The 16261-nt window shown below is 49.2% G+C and overlaps 1 protein-coding gene across 3 annotated transcripts in view; it reads left to right on the top strand.

Moving 5' to 3' along the window:
• Window positions 1–16261, top strand: part of SBK1 (SH3 domain binding kinase 1) — a 547139-nt gene that overhangs the window by 432557 nt on the left and 98321 nt on the right. The window contains exon 1 of one of the 3 annotated variants that reach the window (XM_085628381.1): window positions 11150–13001. The exons of the other annotated variants lie outside the window; for them this stretch is intronic. The gene's annotated coding sequence lies outside the window, so the exon portion shown is untranslated. Of the gene's footprint in view, window positions 1–11149; window positions 13002–16261 lie in introns of those variants that run through there. 3 annotated transcript variants of the gene reach the window in all.

The raw sequence follows: 16261 nt of genomic DNA, 5'->3' as shown, positions 1-16261 counted from the left end.
ATGACAGTGAGCACCAAGCCCTGTTTACTCGCCGCCGCCTCATTTAGCACAAGGGGCCCAGCCCACTCCCTTGCCTCCAGCGCTCTCGGCGAATCGCTGCCAAGAAACCACTTGTGATGGCGCGCGCAGGAGACCTAATTAGCATAACGTAACATAACTTCCTCCGCTGAGTGAGGAGTAAAATATTCCAGCGAGATGCGCCAGCAATAAAGCATTTCTGGCATAGCTTGCGATGATTCCCTGGCTTTAGACATCAGTATCTAGCATACTGTGTAGGCCTGGATGAAATTTTAATCATGGTGGCATGATTTGTACATTTTGTAGTAGGCAAAATTTACTAAATTTCTTGAACTCATGCGTTGCACAGTTTTGCGTAACTTTTGTAATACGTGAGAGCGCACCCCACATAAAAACGTATCGTGGGTTACATGTGAGTGATCTGTTTGCACGTGACATATCTCGCTGAGAGACAATTACTGCATCAGCCTGTCTCTTAGGGTGTCCTGTAAGGCTTTCTTAATGCGATGTGTATGGTCGTTGAAAAAACTCATTAGACAAATCAAGCCATATCGCACACTACTAGATAGGGACGCAGCTGGGTATGTAGGCTGCATGTGAGGAAAGTGAGACAGTGTTTAATACTAGCCGTCGTGACTAATTACATTTAGATTTTCTGAGCATTCAAATCGTAGAGGTCCTAGGCCTTTGTTTTATAGCCGGTCTTAAGGCTGTCATTATATATGAGATAAAGTGCCAACTACCTTAATTGACAAAGAAATTGGAAGTCACTAAGCAGCTCTGAGGCTGCATAGAAGACCGAGGCCCAAGTCTGAGTTCCTACTCGAGATCGTGTAAATTTACAGTAATTTGCAAAATCCTTTTTAGGTCTCGCCTACGCAGCGTGCATGTGCTGCATAGGCAAAAAGACCTTTTGCAATCGCTGTGCCTTTTCAGCCAAAAATGTGCACGTGTTCCATTACCTTCAATGGCAACGCGTGCACGTGTGGAGATTCACTTGCGGGAGCCCGCGGCGCTGCTCGCTCTCGCAAGTGAAACACTTTAACCCGCCCCCTCCTCTCGCCCCTCCCCCTGCTGCCTCCTTTTAGTGCGAGGAACGCGCTTGTTCTCTATGTTCTGTCCTCGATCTACAGTCCCGACGATATTGTGGGTTCGAAATTCAAAATACACACCCAAACAGTGTAATCCTGGGCAATCCACGTTTATTTGTGCCTCAGTCAGTCCCTTGTTTGCCAAGGTTGGGAGTGCTTCAAACCGAGCTAAAGCGCCAAAAAAACCCCTCCGTGTGTTTGTGCGCTTTACAAGAGCAAACTTTTACTTGGCCAGGTTGAAAACCAGCATTCAGTACGAATAAAAAAACTGGTTGTGTCCTGTCCAGACATGAGTTTGTGTGCACTGTGCAGGGTTGCACCAGCTCTTCCTTTCAGTCACAGAGAGGCAATGAGATAGATGTGAACGGAGTGCCAAGGCCTGCACCACAGTAGTGAACAGTCGTGCCTCAGATCCTGCTCACTCTCCTGGAGGTATGGCAAAGCAGGCTACACAAGGGCGGCTGTCACTCTGAAGATAACAGCAGGGGACACGCCGACCTGCACGGACATTGGACACTAGGCCAATAGGCTGCTGGCTCACGCGGGCGTGAACAGTGCAAAGACTGATATGTGCTTGGCTCTGTCCCAATTCTCCCACTTACAAACATCCCACTTGCATGCATACATAAGATCTGGCCTGCCCGTTGGGAAGTTGCAATTGTTTCAAGGGGCAGCTCGGCTCTGGGCTACTGGAAGAAGAAAACTCTTTGTCAGCAGTGGCACCATACTCTAGTCCATGCCTTTCATCACTTTGCAATCTCCTATTTTTGAACAATTAATTTTTTTTTATGTCTATTGATGCAAGAGATGCAAAATCAGACTACACCTCCCAGAATGCAACTGGACAGTCGGTGTAAGCCCAATGGAAGAACACTGAGCGTGTCCTCGGTGGCATGAAGTCGTCACCTAGTAACCCTGACTTGAACCCAACCAAGAGAAAGGCGTCCAAGTGGTCACATGTGGCAGACGGCGCTCAGCCCTGGACCCGGCTTCACACTGATGCAAGAGGGCAAGGGCCACCAGCCACGATGAGGTTGCTTTCCTAACCCCTTTTTATCTGCTGACACATACAGCTGACCCTCTCCGAGTGAGGAGGGACCTCCAGATCCCAAGGCTAGGCCGCCCCAGCCTGCCTAGGTAGGCCAGGGGCCACAGACCTTGGAAGCCCCGGACCTCTGGCCCCTCTACGCCGCTGCCAGTTCATTGTCTGCTCCAGAAGCAGGAAGGATGCCAACACACAGCGCCGTGGAGAGTCCTGGCATCGCGCGTCGACGTCTGTGCACAGGTTTGTCTCAGGCCCTTGCACACTCCACTAGGTGTAAGGCCGGGCTGCTCCTGAGGGCGCGGGGGGGGAGGGCCCAGACAGCCACTGACGGGAGAGAGAGCCGGCACTAGGAGCGTGCGAAAGGCCAGCTGCTGAGCCAGCATCATCAGGGGGCGCAAACTGCCCTTTCAAGCTACACAGACACGCCCGTGCCAAGGGGGTCCAAATGTCACGCATGCAGTGCTTCAAATAGGTTTATCTGTGGTATACACAGTCAGATAACATCATATAACACCACCCCACGACCCTCCTTGTTTCATGCTTAGCCCCACACCTCCTTCTTGCTTCTGTTAGCTATAGGGCTTTGAAGAGGCATACCTGTCAACTCACACGGTGCCACCGTGTGACACACGATATCGACTCCCATCACCCGGTCACCCGGCGAGGAGCCGATATCACACGGTGGCACGGAGGACGAGCTGAAACCACTGTAAATAGTGGTTTTCCAGCTTGTTCGAGAGGCTTTGAACTGCCGACCTCCATTAAGGATGTGAAAACACCCCAGGACATCAGCACCAGCCTCAGCAAACTTTTTCTTTTTTGGGGAAGAGGGGGCTTGGGAGTGGGATGGGATTCAAAAGTGCCTCCTAGGTACTTCTGGGCACGAGGCCCCACCCCCTTCAAGGCCCCGCCCCTCCTCACACATTGAAATTGTTCCTCAAGTTGGGAGGTATGAAGAGGTGTAACAGTGTTACAGCACCACACAAGGACCTAACACAACATCACCTTCCATCCTTCAGTGCCTCCCATGTCCCCTTTCTTGTTCCTTCTCCCAGTCTGGTGTTTCTTCCGCCTCCCTTGTGTCGCCTGTGGCACTTCAGAGAGATTTAGATACGCAGCTAAGGTGACACAACATTTCCTCCTTCCCTGTACACTCTACCCTCCCTCTTTTTGTTTTTCCTCTAGCTCCTCATGTGCACTCCTTCCCTCTTATCACCTCTTAGCTCTATGAAGCGGCCTCAGGAGTCCGGAGCACTATATCGTAACTAGGGTTTCCGGTTTTATGGTATTTATTCTTTAAACATTTCCATCTGTATTTATCCATATTTATATTTTTTGCCCATACTAATGGTAATTTATCCATATTTACTTAGTGTTTTGAAAATAAATGGAATGGTGTATTTCCACGTTTATTTAATGGAAACATCCACTCATACTTTGACGCCTGTCGCGTTTTAGAAGATTATGCAGCCGAATTTGAACAAAATACTACACCTACATGTAAATATTAGCATTAAATAAAAATATATATTAACATATGCCTGTATGTAAGGAAATCTCATTCAAGTTGTAACTCACATGTTGTCTATCTGCTCAGCTGTTGGCCTGGAATTCAGTGGCGGCTCCTGCGCTAAGGCGGAGGAGCATTGCCTCACTGCTCTCAGAGCAGGAAAAAGGAACAAGCATTTGCAATGCAATAGGTCTCGCATTTACGCGAGTTTGAGCTATTGGCATTGTAAACGACAATGCCTTTTGTTTTATGTTTTGGTTTTTAAAACATAAATAAAAAACAATGCCAATATCTTAAACTCGCGTAAATGTGAGACCTATTGCATTGCAAATGCTTGTTTAAAATGGTGAGACTATCTTATACCTAACACTGGATGGTCACAATATCATCCCTCCCAAACTCTTTTTAAATCCTTGGTCTCTTGCTCCTTGTTATGAGAGAGATATTTTAAGTGCAGATATACGAATAGTCGTGTAATCCACACTGAAAATAAACATGTCAATGTAAAGTTTGCAATTTGTTGCAAACCCTTTTTTTTAAGTGGCAGCTCCAGTTCTGCTTAGTGACCAAGTACAGTTCCCAGGAACTGTGATACCACAACTTGGCCGCTATAGGTTGTTTTTGCAGTCGGCAAACCTACAGTCAAGTTTTGACCAGGCGCTCATGTGACGCAAGCCATTCCTTGTCCGATGTGAGATGATTGGCCAGTCTTGGCTTTGTAGCACCCTTTCCTTTGCACACGGGTACTTCCTCCTGAGGTATGCTGGAGTGCATGTTCCAAATGCAATGCATTGTGAGATAAACAGTCAAACCTGCTCAAACCTCACCAACATGGAGGTTTCTACCCACCTTCTCCCGGACCTAAACCAGTCTGTCTTCTTTCCAAATTGGACCCTCTTGCAAGGCGCCAGGTGTAAATGAACTAGCAGTAGGCATTTTTGCCCCAAATTACTCTAAATTGTGCGAGCAGGCGTAATCTCATAATTTCCAGTCATTTCACATCACAAGAGCAACAAAGCTTGCCTTTGCCTTTCTTGGTGGTGCTTCATCAGTTTTCAGTGTGTCAGGGACTCCTACATAATTGTTCTCTGTTTTGTGTCAGATGTTGGTGTGCACCTCAAAGAACCTAACACTGCTGCAGGGCATGATGTTCCTGCTCTGTGCGTGTGAAAGAAGCTTGCATTGCTGCTGCCTGTGACTACAGGGTACGAAGCAGGAATATGCTCAGTTTGTACTTCACGAGCCTAGTCTTGCAGTGTTCCCAAGCTCACAGTTCCCTGCTTTTTCTCTTCCTAAAGATTTGCATCTTTTTTTCTCCCCAAGTGTTAGTTGATTGCCAGTAACTTCTGAGTATTGTGTGTGTTAAGCTTTCTTTTGCAAGCAGATGAAACCTGGTAACTTGCAAGCATTATGCATGGGAGTGCACACCTTGCTTACCTTTTCCTTGCGTGTGGCTCAACACAAATAAGTGTGTGCTGCTGCTCATACGTTGCCTGTTCGGTGGTAGTGCGTTGCTGTGGTTGTACCCATGCTAGGGTTGTAGGGTTTACATCTGCTGGTTTTTTACTGGCACCGCCAGCATTTTAATATCCCAAACAGTACAAAAATACGCAAAATTACCTAAAGCCAGTGTTTTTAGGCCATATCTGTACATATTTCAAACAGCAAATTTAAATAGAAAACACTTGTTCTAGAGCTGCGTTAACAACCCTTAACTGATAGTAAAATATAAGGCAGAAAACTCATGCTACTAATAAATAAACACAATTAGTCAGCCTTTGCCAGGATGGCGCCCTGGACATAAAGAAATGTAGTTCCCTTGGATGTATGATGTTACAACGCGATTGTTTACAACGCGTGCCGTTACATCGCATTCGTTACAACAAACGGATGTAACCACGCTATGCCATTACAACGCAAGTCTTTACCTCGACTTGCACTAGATGGCGTGCTAACATTAGAAAAGTGTAATTAACTATTCCACTCCAGTCCACTTAACAGTAGGGAAGGTGTTGGGATAGTAAACTACACTATTTCTAATGTTAGCACGCCATCTAGCGCAAGTCGATGTAAAGACTTGCGTTGTAATGGCATAGCGTGGTTACATCGCGTTCGTTGTAACGAATGCGATGTAACGGCACGCGTTGTACTAACGGCGTTGTAAAGGTTGTTCCCCAGTTCCCTTGCTGCTTGTGAATAAAATGAGCCTCTTTTGTGTTCGCAGGTTAGTCCCTTGCTATCCCCATCAGAAGTGTGACACCCGAATCACTCCCAGAGTAGCTGCGTGGGCCAAGTTGTTTGTTGGGGGGGAGGGGGGGGGGGTAATTGTGTGTCTCAGCAGGGGGTGAGAGGGAGATGGGAAAGCTAGAGAGGAGGCTGGTGCATACATGCCAACGCTCCCTATTCAGGCGGTGACTACCGATTTCAAGGCTAGTCTCTCGCCTCCCTATTCCTGCATGTAGAAACCTGTTTCGGAGTTTTGTAAAACTGCCCCAAAAAAGTGTTGATGCCTGTCACGCACGCTTCAATCTCCCCCTTCAAAAATGACCTCTGTCATCAAAGATTAACACTTTATCTTTCATTCCTGGGGGAGAAATTAGTAAATTACAGTACGTGACAGGCGTCAACATTTTATTTTTGGCAGCTTTATAAAGCGCAAACAAAAACAGAGTTTAGAATTCTGTCTTTGTTTGCGCTATGCTATTAAACTGCCAAAAATGAATGACTGATTTCTGTCACCGGCAGACCGATTGGTCCGATTCAGGCAGAGTGCCTCTGCATCAATAAAAGTCAATGTGAAAAATGCATTCTCCTAAATTCACACACTCGCCTGCTCTAAAATGTTGGCATATATGCTGATGGGGTGCTAAAACAGCACGTGCAACCCTGGAGCCAGGTGACAGGGACTCTAGTGTCTGTATGGCCTTAATGCAGACGGTTCCTTACACTCTGTCTGAAGACTGCCACCCTGTGCGTGGGCCCAGCTCGCCTCGACCAAAAGACGGCCCTGTATGCATACGATTTTCTTTAAAGTCCTATTTAGTATCATGTCCTGGCCTTTGCAGCTTCTTAAAACAACTACTATTGGTCGGTATGTTCCCTTGGAAGAGTGGCAACCCAAAAGGGTAGAAGTCTGGTACACGTGGGTGAACGCAGACGTCACAAAGGGTAGAAGTCTGGTAAACGTGGGTGAACGCAGACGTCACTGAGCGTGACGCCATTGCGCATGACGCCATTGCGCACTGCGTATGCCAATTAGCTCCCTCCGCTATTTATTTTGGGACTCGTGCCCTGTACGTACCTGTTAAAACAGCAGTGGAACAGGCTGTGCCTGCCAGTGCACACGTGACTCCATTGGGAAGAGGAGGGTGGGAGGGGGGATTCTGGAAGCCAGATTTTCCAGGAAACATCAAAAGTCTATTCTTGCTGTTCAGACACCCCAGAGACATCTGAGAGCCCGGCCTGAAGAAGTGAGTGCTCGAGAGTGGCGAGCAGCGGAAATATCCAAGACCCCCAGCGGAGAGTTAGTGGTTCTTGATATGCGCAAATAAATACCTTTTGTCAGCGGGCTGAGCAGGTGAAGTGACCCCTGGAGTCAATACCAAGCCGTTGCGTGAAAATAGACGTCAGCAAAACTATAATGAGGTTACAGAGGTGGCCAATTGGGCGATCAGAAACTTTTGACGAACGTGCTGGTTTACAGAGCAGTCATTTGCAGCTCCAGAGTTTGAATCTTGGCAAGGCCGTCTCCTCTATAGTCTTTCTCAGGTTGCTAAATTCAGCATCATTTTAATGGCTAAAAATAGCCCTTAGAAACAGAATGGTAGTATGAAGTGGTGTGTAAACAATACGTTATCATCATGGCTAGTGGTATTTATTTTGCTAACATACAGTAGATAGAATTACAGGTAACCCCTTTTTCATAGGGCCTCCCCTACACACTCTCCTGTTGTACCCACTATTGGGGAATAAGGGCGTGTGGGGTTTGCAGGAGAAGGGGCGCACTACGTAGGTTCGGTAAAGGGGTGCCGTGTACTCGAAACGGGCGAGAGTAGGCCCAACCTCAAACACTTACCTTTTCAGTATACCCACATTACCCTACTCTCTGTTTTACCCAGTTTCTGTGTGCGAGGCAGGGGCGTACCACAGGTATGCGCACCCCCCTGTGATAAAAGGGAGCGGGGCCCTTTAGAGGGGGCACCCTTCAAAGAGCCCCCTTTCAGCCCAAGGCCTTTGAATACCTGTGTGATATGGGAGTTTGTGGGGCCCCCAGGGGTGGGCCCATCCTTTTTGGTGCAAGGGAAGTGTGCACTGCTCTTGCATGTGCCATCTTAGACGTGTCCTGCCTGCCTGTTCTCAGTGCACGAGGGCTCCTTGGACCAAGGGGCGTAGCTTCCATTGGTGCAGCAGGTACAGAGGCGCCAGGGCCCCGATACCCAAGGGGCCCACTGAACCCTAATTTATGCTATATTTTATAATACAAACAGCAGCCCGGGGCCCATCTCCTTTCTTGCACTAGGGCCCATGACACACTGGTTACACTGCTGTCCATAAAGTACCTAATTTGCTTGAGAGAAGTTCGCGCCACATTTTCCCGTTTGAACCATTTACGTGTTTGACAGAAGCCTGCAGCGCTGCAGAGGGCGTTTGTGTTGCTGTTCCCTGCAGTGTTGCTGGCCCCTCTGTATAAGGGACCTTGTACTGTCGCTGCCTTGTGGTACCTACTGTGTGTGAAGAAGCTTGCACTGCTTCTGCTGTTTGTACCTGTTCTGTTTGTGATTGAAGCTTCTGCGGTTGCCCGGTGTTGAACCTCCTCCTTATGAGTGTTCATACACTTCTGTGAGTGAAGCTTACGCTCTGGTCCCATGCTGAGCCTCCTTTAAGTGAGGGCTCATACACTGCTGTGAGTGAAGCTTCCTCTCTTGCCTCGTGCAGAGCCTCCTCTGTGTGAGGGTTCATGCACTGCTGTGAGTGAAGCTTGCTCTGTTGCCCCGTGCTGAGCCTCCTCTGTGTGAGGGTTCATGCACTGCTGTGAGTGAAGCTTGCTCTGTTGCCTCGCGCTGAGCATCCTCTGTGTGAGGGTTCATGCACTGCTGTGAGTGAAGCTTGCTCTGTTGCCTCGTGCTGAGCCTCCTCTGTGTGATGGTTCATGCACTGCTGTGAGTGAAGCTTGCACTGGTGCCTCATGCTGAGCCTCTTCTGTGTGAGAGCTCATGCACTGCTGTGGGTAAAGCTTGCTCTGTTGCCTCGCACTGAGCCTCCTCTGTGTGAGGGCTCATGCACTGCTATGAGTGAAGCTTGCACTGTTGCCCCGCCGTGCTGAGCCTCCTCTGTGTGAGGGCTCATGCACTGCTCTGGGTGAAGCTTGCGCTGTTGCCCCGCCATACTGAGCCTCCTCTGTGTGAGGGTTCATGCTCTGCTGTGAGTTAAGCTTGCACTGTTGTCTCGTGATGAGCTTCCTCTGTGTGGAGGTTCATGCACTGCTGTGAGTGAAGCTTGCGCTCTTGCCTCGTGCTGAGGCTCCTCTTTGTGAGGGCTCACGCACTGCTGTGAGTGAAGCTTGCGCTCTTGCCTCGTGCTGAGGCTCCTCTTTGTGAGGGCTCATGCACTGCTGTGAGTGAAGCTTGGACTGTTGCCCCGCCGTACTGAGGCTCCTCTGAGTGAGGCTCATGAACTGCTGTGAGTGAAGCTTGCATTGTTGACTCGTGCTGAGCCTTCTCTGTGTGAGGGTTCATGCACTGCTGTGGGTGAAGCTTGCACTGGTGCCTCGTGCTGAGCCTCCTCTGTGTGAGGGTTCATGCATTGCTGTGAGTGAAGCTTGCTTTGTTGCCTCGTGCTGAGCCTCCTTTGTGTGAGGGCTCATGCACTGCTGTGAGTGAAGCTTGGACTGTTGCCCCACGCTGAGCAACCTCTGTGTGAGGGTTCCTGCACTGCTGTGAGTGAAGCTTGCTCTGTTGTCTCATGCTGAGCCTCCTCTGTGTGAGGGCTCATGCACTGCTGTGAGTGAAGCTTGCTCTGTTGTCTCGTGCTGAGCCTCCTCTGTGTGAGGGCTCATGCACTGCTGTGAGTGAAGCTTGCTCTGTTGCCGCGCGCTGAGCCTCTGTGAGGGTTCATGCACTGCTGTGGGTGAAGCTTGCACTGGTGCCTCGTGCTGAGCCTCCTCTGTGTGAGGGTTCATGCACTGCTGGGAGTGAAGCTTGCACGGGTGCCTCATGCTGAGCCTCTGTGTTAGGGTTCATGCACTGCTGTGAGTGAAGCTTGCACTGGTGCCTCGTGCTGAGCCTCTGTGTGAGGGTTCATGCACTGCTGTGAGTGAAGCTTGTACTGGTGCCTCGTGCTGAGCCTCTGTGTGAGGGTTCATGCACTGCTGTGAGTGAAGCTTACACTGGTGCCTCGTGCTGAGCCTCCTCTGTGGGAGGGTTCCGGCACTGCTGCTCCCGCGTTGTATATTTCGTGAATCAGAGAAGCTTGCATATACGTTTGCACAGCTGCAAAATGTATGAGCATTGACTCTCGTGCTGCTGCTCCCGCTGCTGGGCTGTTGCTGTGTGCATGAGGGAACCTTGCTCCACTGATAACCTGGGTCGTACCTTCTCCACGTGTGCAGCAGGGTCTTAGCAACAGTACCAAGGGCCCTATCGTAAGCTTTGAAAATGGCTTCCTAGTCCCTATTGGTGTGTAGTAAAAAATACCACAGCTGTAATTGTAGTCTTGTATGCCCCTCGAAATCGGTGATACCACACTTGTTGCACTAGTGATAGCTACGCCATTGGTGTGAAGCTGAGTGAAACCATCACTGCTGCGTCCGCTCTCGCGCCCTTTGATACTTCCGCGCTATCTCCTGTTCCCTTCCTCACCCACCACAAAATGTAAGCCGCAGACCCCGCCCACCCCGGCTCATCAGCCCGGAAGATTGATCTGTGAATACTCTGAGCGCTCTCCAGGGCCAATGCCGAGGTCGGAATTAAAAGGCTGCCTGTCTCTTAATGGCCATCATCTCCCTGCTGTGATTGGCAGGCGGCAATGTGGGGAGAGGGCGGGGCAGCCCAATGCGAAGATCAGAGAGCCGCCGCGCGGCTGCCTGCAGCAGGGCCCCGGTGTGCAGTGACAGCCAGCAGGCAGGGACGGCCGCGCCCCGGGAGGCTCACCGCCACCACCACAGGGGCAGAGAAGAGGAGGGAGGGATGCCGAGCCTGGGTAGACCCTCTCCACCGCAGTGACAGAGGGCCGAGCCTGGGGGTAGCAGGGACAGCCGGGGCAGGCAGGGGATATCGAGACTGGTAGACGCACCACCGCCGAGGAGAGTAGGGTGAGGTGCAAAGCCTCTGATGAGACCCAACACAATGAGAAGAGCCGGAGGGAGGGTGACGAGCTTCGGGTGGACTCACCACAGTGACAGAAGAGAGCAAGGGGGGGGGGGGGGGGGAAGCGAGCTTAGGGTGGACACACCACCACCCAGTGACAGAAGAGAACGGGGGAGGCGAGCTTGGGGTGGACATACCACCACCCAGTGACATAAGAGAGCAGAGGGGGGCGAGCTTGGGGTGGACACACCACCACCTCAGTGACAGAAGAGAGCAGAGTGGGGCGAGCCTGGGGTGGACACACCACCAACCCCCACAGTGAGAACAGTCAGAAGAGAACGGGGGGAGGCGAGCCGAGCCTGGGGTGGACACGCCACCACCACAGTGACAGAAGAGAGCAGAGTGGGGCGAGCCTGGGGTGGACACACCACCACCCAGTGACATAAGAGAGCAGAGGGGGGCGAGCTTGGGGTGGACACACCACCACCACAGTGACAGAAGGGAGCTGGGAGGAGGTGCCGAGCTTGGGGTGGACCATAGAGTCCACCTCATCCCACACTTACAGCGCAGGCCCAGGAGATGCTTTTCCTGGGGAGACACTAAAAGAGCAGGAGGACATGGGCAGCCTGGGGTACCAGCTTCACCAACCACAATGACAGCACCGGCAGGCGATGCCGGGCCAGGGTGGGCCTTCCCAGCAGATACAGAGCAGTGGCAACAGAAGCCGATGACGACGCAACTCCAGCACACACAGAGTCAGCTATCACTACCTAACAAACACACAGGGCGGAGCCCATGCGTCCTCCTTCACTGCCTCTTCACACAGTGACAGGGCCAGAGGGACAGAGCCTGAGAGGCCTCCCTCACCCCCTCTTTACATGTCGACAGAGCATAGGGGAGGGACACAGCTTCGAGCAGACCCATTTTCCCCATCACAGCCAGCCGATGCGATCTTCTGGCCAGGACTGTACTGTTTCCACTGTGAAAGTGTGGCACTGCCTCCCAGGCCCAGGTCTTCTTTCATCCTCACTCAAGTAGTATTTCCATCTTAAAGAGTTTCAATTTAAATGACATTTGAGGAATCAGAGGTGGTCTTCCAGACACACTACGCGTGAGAACCTGAAAAGTTCATAGAAATCTATGCTCAGCTGGTACAAATAGTTTAGTTTTTTACAGAAATGTACTGGTTGGAATCTTTTAATGAGTTGCAGTGTAGATACGGAGCTGCGTTTGCCCAACAACGAGTCATAAGGGACTCTTGTGAAAGGATAAGCATTCACTTAAATGCAATGGCCTGACCCCCAGGTCCCTGGTACCCCCCCCCCGATGCTTTCGGTAATGGGGGTTACCAGGCAAGCAGCCTTGAATGCTCTGCGGCAGCTCTGCAGACCTGTGGGGTTTCACCCGAAGCCTCCACTTTCTTCAAACAGGTGGGCTCTTCGTTTGAAACACGGGGCAAAATACCATATTACTCGGGGAGGGTGTGAGGCCGGGACTGAAATTACTACTTTTCCCGGTAATTCCTCATTACTCTGGGTCTCATTCCCAATCTATGTTTAAACCAACCTTGTGGAGTTATCAGTGGCCCTGGTACCTCTAACTCTGGAGGCAGAATTCGCAGGGGATTAAGGAGTACCTCAGAATGAGGCCTGAAATGTTGGAGGTGCCAAAAAACTCGGGTCATTTTACCAGATATTCTTTCATTGTTTGGTGTGTGGCTCGAGGCTCATGGGAGATAACATCACACGATCTAACTTGAAATGAAAAGGTTATATTTGAAGTTATTTTCTCACTAAAGGATGTCACCAGACCTCTAAAGCAACGTTGAAAAATAAAACGTATAATTATGGCAAAAAAGCTTTTTCTCAAAAACTGGAAATCATGTGTAAGGCTAAAAATCAGATCTTAATAGACTGAAATGTTAAACTTGGTCCTGATGGAATTTCTGCCTAAGAGACCAGGAGGCTGTCTTCTGAAAAATCTAGCGGCAGTCCCTAGACCAGAGGTGTTCAGGAGAGTCACATCCATTCCACGTAAGATTTCCTGCTACCATCTAAAACTCATTCCATTAGATTGTTTGTACATTTATTGTAGGTGGATATCCTGAAAGTCTTGCCTGTATCTGGCCCTCCTGGGACCTACGTTGGACACCCCCTGGCTTAGTTTGTGTGACTAGAGCTATTGTATAGTGCACAATATGTTTCTGATTTGTTTATCATGCACCTCTCTCCATGTATTCCCCTTTCTTCTACACCCTCTATTCCTCTTTTTCTGGCAGTCTCTGTAAATGTGTTGTATTGAGTCGAGGTTATCAGCTGAGAGCGGTGCATAGATTGTTTTTGATAATTCCTTTGAGTGGACTTGCTTATGCAAAGATGCATGGTTACTTTTTTGCGATGGTCGTCAACTGTGTATGCATTAAGTGAATACATAAAAAATCCTCTCACCCTGGAATAATGCGTCCCTCAACTCCCTTTCTAAGGTTCTTACTGTTCAGTGGCGGCTCCTCTGTTATGGCCCCACAGAAAAAATGATAATAAAACCATTTATTTTTTCTTTCCTAATACTACAATTGCCAGCCGAGGTAAGGCCGCAGCGGTGCCATCGTGACGGGCGTCACAGTAGAGAGGAGTGGTGGGCACTTAAAAGTGTGCATGTCAGTCTGGCCGGCTGTTGTAGGCCGGCCAAACCGATATGCGCACTTTGGTTTCCCCAACCCAGCTGTGTCGTACAGCCGGGCTGGAGAAAAGCTGCAGGCTCCCTGTGCCTGAACGAGCACCAAGTCAGCCCGCTCAGGCCAATCGTAGCGCTGCTTTCATGCTGGTAAATAACATTACCAGCATGAGAACAAGACTGTGATTGCCCCCTGGGATCCTGTCCAGCTTGACCAGCGTCGCGAGAGGAGCACTGAGAAGGCGGCTGCGGGTGAATGTAAGTTGTTTAATTTATTTTTTACTCCCACCCCCTGTTCGCGTTGTCCCACTGCTTCCAGTTTAGATCAGCCCCCACTGCGACTCTTGCAGAGGGAAAGAACAGGCCAAATGGACATGGCTGGGGATGACCCCCTTCCCCTATCCCCCACTCTGGCTACTCCTCCATCATTCAAGGGTAGAGGGAGCATACTACCAGCAAGTCAGTATCAGTTGTCCCATTGCATTATGGTTGATGCAGTTCATAGTGTTTTTGCCTTACAAGTAGAATAGTGTTTGCTAACGGTGGTGGTAGTTAGTGCTTGCATTTCTGGTGTACTGCCTGTCTTCAGCATCAAGTAGCAGCTGCTTGTTGTAGATAAGGTAAAGAGCCTGTCCTTTACCACTGTACATCTTCAAGTAGTGAGTGATTGGTTTTTCTTATCCACTGAGGTGTGTCTTCCTATGGGGAGTGCTGGAATGGTTGTTTCCTCAGAGGTGCTTTTCATGTGGTGCGGTATAGGGGTGTTGTCTCCTCTTATCTGCCTCTGATGGGGTATGGTACATGCGATCAACTCTGACTTCGATATGTCCTTGGGTGAGTTTCCTCATCCGATGGTTGTGACCACTAAAAGTGTATTTTCCTATGTATGGAGGCTGGTATGCTTGTTTCATGTCGTGCCTACTCCTGGGCCTCGCTACTGGAATTATATCTGCAGCTGCACCCCCCACCACCCCAGCGCCTTGAGACCCTTGCGGGTGAGTAGTCGTGCTTTAACAAACGATTGATTGATTGATTGTGCTGGTTTCTGTCAACATTTAGGCTTGGCACATATGACCATATTCTACTTCAAATTTCAGACAGAACAATGTTCTTCCTCTAATGGGGAAGCTGTTACTATGAGTGCTTCAAAGGCAATAGAGTACAGTTCCTGAGTACAGTTCCTGATACTTTCCAAAAGTTAAGTGGCATAACTTCAGTTGCTCATTGTTGCATTCAGGCACTAAAGAGGTGAGAATTTCACCCATGTAGTATTAATATCCCAAATGGATGGGTTAGGATAGGCCTTTTTGTAATAGCTGAAAATAAAAACAACCCCTTTAATTAAATTTAGTTGAAACAGGACACAAAGGATGATTCATTCTTTGTAATTTGTTCCACAGTGGATGCCAATTACTGTTTACATTTTTACTTCTAAGGAGTCCCACGGCATCAGTTGTTTCAAGAGGGCAGTTTAAAGGGTTTTTTGTGAGGTACTTACCTGATAAATATTTAATGTGGGACGTTTTTCTATATTATTTTTTCTTCTATGAATGAGATGAGGTGCTTCCAGAAGTCCAACTAACTGAATGCAGAATAAAAACTACAATGATTTCTAGGAGACAGGTTGTAAACAAGCACTGACAGAGCCAATAGGTTTCACCTTTAGGACCTATTGTCTTTGTCAATGTATTTTAGACATGCTGTACACCATCCCTGATGCAAAGCAGCATGACTAAATAAAGAAGAGCCCATTGTGACATTTTGTAGATGCACTCGCCGACAAAATGAGAAAGTACGTTTTTTTTTTCCTTTTTATTTGCTGAGTCAACTCAGATTGTCAAATAAAAAGAAAAAAGAGTAAGAGGTTTTTTTTTGGGACGCGGGAGGTGAAAGAAACACGGGTGCAGAGCGGGTGGGGAGGAACCATGCTGTCGGGGAGCACGGTAGCAACACAGGGCTGGTGGGAACTGAAGCAACACATAAGGTGTTGGTGGCTGAAGCACCACTGAGGGTGTGCCCGATGTATCATTTAGAAAAAAATTGTCCCATTGGTTGTAGATTTTCTATTATTAACTCCATTACTGCGATATATTAATAAACAATATTTATGACATGAGATCAATGTCTGATGATTTTCCGACTGCAATATTCTGTTAATACACGAACCACAGATCAACAAACAAGAAGCCACAGTGGTGGCTGCTCTTGGTAAGCAGTAGTGTGGCGGGTTAAACAAAAAAAAAGATCACTTACCGGCCGGCTAGCCGGCCTGCCGCCTCTCCTTCATCCTTTCGGTCCTCCTCCTTCTGTGTAAGCAGGAAGCACACAGGCTCCCCTAAGTCAATCACAAAGCTGCAAAGCAGTGTTGTGATTGGTCTGAGCGCCGTACAGGGACCGGGAGCCTGGGCATGTTCTCCACCCAGGCTGTGCAATACATCCTGGTGGAGAACTTGCAAAGTGTGCATGACTATTTGGCCGGCCAAGATGGCTGGCCAAACAGTCATGCGCACTTAAGAGAGTGCCACACTCGTCCCCCCTGCTCTGCCCACCCCCGCAAAACTACCTCATCACAGAAAAATAAAATGTAGTAACATTGCGTTATTATAATTTTCTTTTTCTT

The sequence above is a fragment of the Triturus cristatus genome, chromosome 10 (genome assembly GCF_964204655.1).
Source record: "Triturus cristatus chromosome 10, aTriCri1.1, whole genome shotgun sequence".
NCBI classification, from domain to species: domain Eukaryota; kingdom Metazoa; phylum Chordata; class Amphibia; order Caudata; family Salamandridae; genus Triturus; species Triturus cristatus.
The sequence above is the reverse complement of the archived record's forward strand: the minus strand, read 5'-3'. Positions and strand labels throughout refer to the sequence as shown.